The sequence below is a fragment of the Schistocerca nitens genome, chromosome 7 (assembly GCF_023898315.1).
Source record: "Schistocerca nitens isolate TAMUIC-IGC-003100 chromosome 7, iqSchNite1.1, whole genome shotgun sequence".
Lineage (NCBI taxonomy): Eukaryota > Metazoa > Arthropoda > Insecta > Orthoptera > Acrididae > Schistocerca > Schistocerca nitens.
In genome coordinates, this window is record NC_064620.1 from 359,025,612 (window position 1) to 359,033,800 (window position 8,189).

The following is an 8,189-nucleotide window of genomic DNA, read 5'->3' on the forward strand; positions in this document are numbered from 1 at the left end:
TATGTAGACGAGAAGAATAAAGAAATGTAATATTAATAACGTTTATTTTATTTAAAAAGTCTTAAAAATTTTCTCATTCAAATTCGGAGGCATTACTTTTCAGCATGTCAACAGCTCTAATTTAATAACTTAAAGTAACCATTGCAGATGAAATTTTCGGATGAGGTAATGGAAAAACGTATAGAAGCCGACCTCGGGGAAGATCAGTTTGGATTCCGTAGAAATGTTGGAACACATGAGGCAATACTGACCCTACGACTTATCTTAGAAGAAAGATAAAGGAAAGGCAAACCTACGTTTCTAGCATTTGTAGACTTAGAGAAAGCTTTTGACAATCTTGATTGGAATACTCTCTTTCAAATTTTGAAGGTGGCAGGGGTAAAATACAGGGAGCGAAAGGCTATTTATAATTTGTACAGAAAGCAGATGGCAGTTATAAGAGTCGAGGGGTATGAAAGGGAAGCAGTGGTTGGGAAGGGAGTGAGAGAGGGTTGTAGCCTATCCCCGATGTTATTCAATCTGTATATTCAGCAAGCAATAACGGAAACAAAAGAAAAGTTCTGAGTAGGTATTAAAATCCATGGAGAAGAAATAAAAACTTTGACGTTCGCCGATGACATTGTAATTCTGTCAGAGACAGCAAAGGACTGGGAAGAACAGTTGAACGGAATGGACAGTGTCGTGAAAGGAGGGTATAAGATGAACATCAACAAAAGCAAAACGAGTCGGGTGATGCTGAGGGAATTAGATTAGGAAATAAAGACACTTAAAGTAGAAAAGGAATTTTGATATTTGGGGAGCAAAATTACTGATGATGGTCGAAGTAGAGAGGATATAAAATGTAGACTGGAAATGGCAAGGAAAGCGTTTCTGAAGAAGAAAAATTTGTTAACATTGGGTATACATTTAAATGTCAGGAAGCCGTTTCTGAAAGTATTTGTATGGAGTGTAGCCATGTACGGAAGTGAAACGTGGACGATAAATAGTTTAGACAAGAAGAGAATAGAAGCTTTCGAAATGTGGTGCTGCAGAAGAATGCTGAAGATTAGATGGGTAGATCACATAACTAATGAGGGGGTATTGAATAGAATTGAGGAGAAGAGGAGCTTGTGGCACAACTTGACTAGAAGAAGGGATCGGTTGGTAGGACATGTTCTGAGACATCGAGGGATCACCAATTTAGTATTGGAGGGCAGCGTGGAGGGTAAAAATCGTAGAGGGAGACCAAGAGATGAATACACTAAGCAGATTCAGAAGGATGTAGGCTGCAGTAGGTACTGGGAGATGAAGAAGCTTGCACAGGAAAGAGTAGCATGGAGAGCTGCATCAAACCAGTATCAGGACTGAAGACCACAACAACAACAACAACAATACAGCGTTTGACAACATTTTCTAGTGAAGTTTAAAACAATCATTTATAGAAGTGTGTGTGTGTGACATGGAAATGCAGTAAGTAACACCAGTATTGTCAATATATTCAAGTATTTTTCAGAAATAACTCAAATGCTGTGGACAATTTGGAACATGACCAAAATTTACGCAAATCAGAACTTTCTAATATCACCAGGTAGGCAGCTACATATTGCTCGGCTGCTTTGTGTTAATGGCTGGTAAAATACCAACCCATGATAGGAGGAAAGCTAATTGACCAACTGGAATCCTTAAGATGGGGACGAAAAAATAGAAACTGGTCGCTAAAATACTAGTTTGTGATTCGGAGACCTAAATATGTGTGTTTTGGCGTAGAAACTCTCTGACTTATGAAGTGATCTAGCTTAAGAATAAGTTAAAAATGTGATTGATCATTAAAATGTTGGGATTTCGTGAGATTCTGGCCGTTCAGCCAAGTTATTGTTTCCATTTTCTGTGCGGAAAATGGAACCAAAAACTAACCTGAACACCCAGGACCTAACTATTGATCAATCACTCTAAGCAAACTTGAGAGATCACATTACAGGGATGTGACTGGGATATCTCTGATTCGTCTATTTCCAAGAAAAAAGATATCATTAGGAGAGGGGAGGCACATGTGATGTCATACAATGAGGGCTTGGCTTATAGCGTCATGTATACGAGATATACAGTAGTACGGTACATACACTCGCACTGAAAAGTGTGTCAAGATCGGCATAGCTAAACTACTGGTAGTAACTGGCAGCAAATACCGTTATTATAAATTATTAAAGAAGACAAAACATAACAAGTTGTGAACATACACAGATCTGTTCTGAAATGAAATTACATCGTAATTCTCTGATTATGCCATAGTTACCACAAGCTAAAGATTAAGCAATAAACAAATACAGCGCCTGTCGTCTAAGGGGAGCGTCTTTGACTGGAAATCAAAACGTCATGAGACCCGGGTTCGAACCTTGCTACTACTTAAATTTCGAATAAAAATTATCAGTAACGGTGGCCGAAGAACGACGGCATAAGAAGTCACCTTGTTCTGCCAATGCCCTTGTCAAAGAGGGTGGGGTTGAGGACCGAGGTTCACGACACTCGCTTGCCCATGGGGTGAGAAACTGACCCTAAAAGGCGGAAGAATAAGCAATGATCAACGTCTTGAGGATGCAGAAGGCATTGGAAACCACTGCATTAAAGACACATTTTGTGTATCCCAAGGACATGGGGACTGTAATTTGAAATATTGCAAGTTTCAGGCGATAATACTGGTGGAGCAATAATCGGGAAGAGCCTGGAACGGGAAGCCAAACTTGGGAAAATCAGAATTTCGAGACAAAAATTTACTTTCTGTAAACTGAATATTAAGCAACCAGCTCCATTTAAACTTCGTAGTGACTTATTTAAAACACCTTCAGATTTAGAGGTAACTCTTTTTTTGTATCTGGTCTTGCATCAGTCTGTAGTCTCTAACATAGTGTATATCCTACATTCGCCACAACGCAAGCGGTGCACTGTTACAGACTAAACCACAGTGAAGCCATACTCTACACTACTTATATTTCCTTGCCTGTTGCCGAACTACCTGTTTTATGCTGTAGCAGCGTCAGAAGTTATCGAAACATTTCGATATTTCCAGATCTGTAGTACTGGAATTTGTGTTCAGCATTGTCGAATTATTTTTTCTGATCTAAATTGTGACTTAAGTTTAGGATACAGTTCTGCTGAATTACCTGCTCATTTCGTAAATACGAGTAAAATGTCGACTGCAATTATTTGAACTACACTTCATTAATTACGTGAGATGGAAAGCCCTTTTTTAATCATGTTCTAAACATTCACATGTCAAATGTTGGTTCTGATGTATTCTAATGGACACCTTCGGGTACAAGGTAAAATTGCTCGAAATTATTCGTGTCTTGTGGATGTTATTCTTCTAACTGGTACTGATTTCGTGTGATTCATGTTTTCACCTTAGGTTTCTCCTTTACATATCGTCTCCAGAAGTCATAACGCTTATTGAAAATCAGATACATCTGTATTATTCGCAGGTTTTGTGGGAGATATCTTCCAAGAATTAATCCCGCAAAGTCCAAAATGAAAATATTGCTCAAATTACTTTTCGATGCTTTGTTTGAAAAGAATTCTGAGACAACTGAAACATCACAGTTTATCTACAAAGTCAAAATACTCATATTTAGATAATTTTTTGGAACCAAAAGACTATGGTTTAATTGATATTAACTAGTTAATTTATGTAAATAAATTTGTTGACCATTTCAGAAATATTTTACCTTGGCATGAACGAGATCCCTGGCCTTCATTTTGACATTTTGTGGGTGATTTTCGTTTTGGATGCTTTCAGTCCTTCCATCATGCTGTTTCAATGAACATATTACAAACTACCTGAATTAGAGCGGATCAGTAGCCGTGGGGATCACGTTGTTGTATTTTTATCCAATGAAGCATTCTGAAATTAGGCTTTCAGTGTTATTTTAAATTGTAGGCATAATAATTTAATTTATTAAAAGTATTTACTTCTGTCTTAGCAATTGGCTGATGCCATAATAATGACCTCGAAAGCCATCATTAGAAAGAGGAACCTGCGCCAGCTGAATGAGGGCAGTTGTGGGGAGGCATTGCACTGTATCCTTTAGTGAATTATAACTGTTGGGAGTGACGGTTTCAAATCACATAGGGCATTTTAGATTGTGATAAAAAGTGTCAGCTCTGACGAATGTCATTTTTAACTGGAAAAATATGTTGGTACAGTTTGTTGAATGACAGTAAACAAATATTACACAAATTTTTGTTTGTTTCTCAGTTCCTCAATATCTTCTCAAATATCAGAGGAAGCTGTGGACCTGCAACCGTAATCAAATCAACAACCACAATTCAGTATGCTATATCCAAGGGAGTGGTGGACGTGAGAGGCTCCAGAAACAATTAAAATAATTATTTCACCTGTAGCCTTATTATTGACTTTTCAGCCAATTTCTTTTCAGTGTTTTGATTTATTTATTTCATATTAATGTGTAAAATTACTCCTCAAGTATACGCAATTTGTGACGGGTCTCCAACATATAAAGAAACGTGCAGTACATGTACCACCGACAATCACAATATTATTTCGAAGACAGTTTCCTTCAACTTGTAGCTTGAAACATTTTTAGCATTTTTTTCTTTTTTTACATACAATTTTGCTGTGATATTGTTATCATTAGTACTCATATGTTATCATATTTCACAAAAATACGGTGACACTGAGATTTCCTTGTATTAATTGTATTTAAGTCTGTAACGTTTGTGGGTTTTGAATTAGATTACCCATTAAAGTAAACACAGATATGCCCTGAATCCAAAGAGATGTTCTCGCAAACACTATGTTTAGATCTAGTAATGTGATCTGATTATAAATTTATAGAATATTACAGAGAATGACAATTTATACCCTGTGAAATTATTTATAATGGACATCGTAAAAGTAATCTGAATTTACATGAACCTGAGTAATCGTAACAATCTTCCCAGTTTGCATGAAAATGTGTAAGGAATGTGGCTTATAGCTGTGTGATGTGCTGTGGGCATGTGGACCTGTTCTGTTATAGAGATTCATCAGCAAGTAACCACACCTTCTATAGGAGAAAAGAATGTGACACTTCCAGCTCTGTCAGATCAGATACCTACCTTTTATGCTGAAAAATCATGCATAGAAATGACAAATACAATGGCCGCAGTGATTGACTCACGTTTTGACATTAACTGTAGTAAAAAATCTAGAATAATTTTACTACTGCTCAAGGCAAGCAGTATATTCTGCATAGAGATCTTGTATGCCAATTGCTGAGCGTACGTTGATATAAATAGGACCGTTTTGGCAAGGTAAAATTGATTTAAAAGAACGTTTGAATATAAATCCAAATAATTGTTCCCAAAAATAGTACATCATGATTGCATATCTATCATTAATACTCAGAAAACATTGGGACACAGAGATTTAGTGTGACAGAAAACAAACACAGCGAAGTCTATACTTTCCACAAACACTAACAAACACCAGTCGGTAAGAACTGTGACGACATTAAATGTTTAGCCATTCCGGTGAGTCAACAGCAAACAGATTCTGTACCGAGTAGCGAGACCTACTCCCTTCACAACAGAACAAACACGAGATTGTCACATGTAAGACATGCTTCCAAGTCATGAAAGTTCAGTGACATACTGTACCTTTGACATCGTGATGCGAATTAAGAAGATAATTACACACGAACTGAACGATATCTGTAGAAGAATAACAAACACATATTACAGAAGTGCTCATCCTGCACACCACCAAACTATATCTTACCAACCTGTCGAGCCTCTAATGTACAATCGCTCCATAACACTTCACAAGACCTTCCACAAACATTGATAGTAAACAAACATGTGTTTTCAACCATGAAACCCAGTGTTCACCGCTATGCGGGCTGTGACTAGATTGCTGTGCTAAGCTGGAATCGTCCTCAGCTCGTGGTCGTGCGGTAGCGTTCTCACTTCCCACGCCCGGATGCCTGGGTTCGATTCCCGGCGGGGTCAGGGATTTTCTCTGCCTCGTGATGACTGTGTGTTGTGTGCTGTCCTTAGGTTAGTTAGGTTCAAGTAGTTCTAAGTTCTAGGGGACTGATGACCATAGATATTAAGTCCCATAGTGCTCAGAGCCATTTTAAGCTGGAATCAATGAGTTCTTCCTAAACGCTATACAGACTAATACAAAGATAACCAATGTTGGTCGCAGTTGATAACTAGGTACAGAACTGTATCTTTGCAGGAAACGTGCTATGAGGCTACCGAAATTATTAAATATTGAATGTTGCGAACGGAAGTCCGTTGTCAACTTAAATTCGTACTTTAGAGAAATACTAGTTTGTATTCTTGTGGAAACCTGAATTTCTTGCCACTGATTAATAAGTTTCAATAGCTTTTGCAGTGTCTACAGTTGTTAGGTGTCGTAACTAATGTGATAACACGTGACCACTAACTTTATTTGATGGAATAAACTAAATGAATTTCATTTAGTGGTTCTCAGTATTCGTCACGAAATACTTTCCGTAGCATAAGTAGGCGTAGCAAATAATGAATGACACATAATTGAGGATATAAGAGTGCAGCCACCACTCATGTCACATCATTTTTCATCTTAGCCCGAAATAAATTGCAGGTATTGACAATCTCTGTAACTTTATGAGAGTCACTTCCAGTATTACCTAAAACAACTAAAAGTATCACACTACTGATGTTGGTTTTGAGATAATATTGAGTTTTTATATAGCCCTCATTTCACATTCTGAGCTATCACTGAAAGGAAATGAACTTGATGTGGCGCTCTGTCTGCTGCATACATATATAACAGTAGTGCACGCTGAAAGTTCTTTTTATCAGTTTACTGACTGACAGGTAAAAAGTATCATAACAATGTAATAGCCAGTTACAGTAATTATTCCTACTTGTCGAGAAGCATGGTATCTAGATGTCACTGGTGTCACAAGGCAAAACTTTATTTTAGCTTGAATAATAATTCCAAGCAATTTATTTAATTAAACTCTCATAAAATTATGTAACAAAACACAAGACAGTATTAACTATATGCCTATGAAGAAGAAAGTCTTAATTGTTCGACTTCCCTGTGTACTCTTCATACATTTTTTATAGGTAATTGTTATTTGAAGTATTGCATGACTTTCGGTTTTGCTTCTTTTATTCTCAAGAGAAGCTGGAAAAACTGAACGACTTCTACTACAGCACACCTCGTGTCAAAGGCCTTTCACAAAGGAAAAGAAAAAAATAGTGGTCCTAGAAGCATATTTTACTCCAGGTATGAGAAAGTGGTCATGACAGACAACGGACTTGCAATGATCGTTGGTTGAAACTACGCTGGATGGGAAAAGATGGAGGATGACATCAAAGCTCTGCAAAGTTGGCAGCACGAAAGCTAAAAATGAGGGATAAATTCAGTCATTACAATACTTCTAACGGTAACACAAATGCCTCATAAGAATATTTACGAAAGGTTGTAACAGTAAGCATTTGCAGTGACGTTTTTACGTACGTTATTGCCAACAGTACATTGTATGTATTGATGATGAGTTGGAAATGTCGCACATACCATGGAACATGTTTTATCAGCTGTAGCTGGAATATGTTCCCACCTCCTTTGTGGTATTAATTTCACAGTGTCACTGAGCTATTCACTTGACACGGTGATTCGGACATTACTTATTATTTCAAAAGAAAGGATACAAGTCTTCACTACATAATATTAATTGGTGTTATTCATGTCATAGTTTTGTAACACAACAAAGCATTAAGACAAATTTTCGCTACTCTTGGTCATCCTTGAAATTTCGAAGAATGGCGAAGAATGAATAAGACACATTGACAACCTGAAAAGAAATAAAGGAACAGTTAGAGGCTATTCCTAGAATTATTACAGTGTTACTTAAGAATTCTTAAGTCATTACTTTTTAGTATCTGTTACCTCCATTAAGATAGCAAATATAATTTCTGTGCTGCCATAAAGATTGTAAGAAATAACAGTTTCATTGGTTAATAAGATAATTTTTTTTTCTATTATCAGTGCAACAGTTGTGTCAAAGTCAAAGAACGTGCTCTTTATTCTTTTGTCCCACTTCATTTTATAATGACAGAACATTGCAACACTTTCACAGGATCATATATTAAATGATTTTTGGTAAAATGCGCGAAATAATAATAGGAAGTATGATAGTGAATAAGGTAATTTTAAA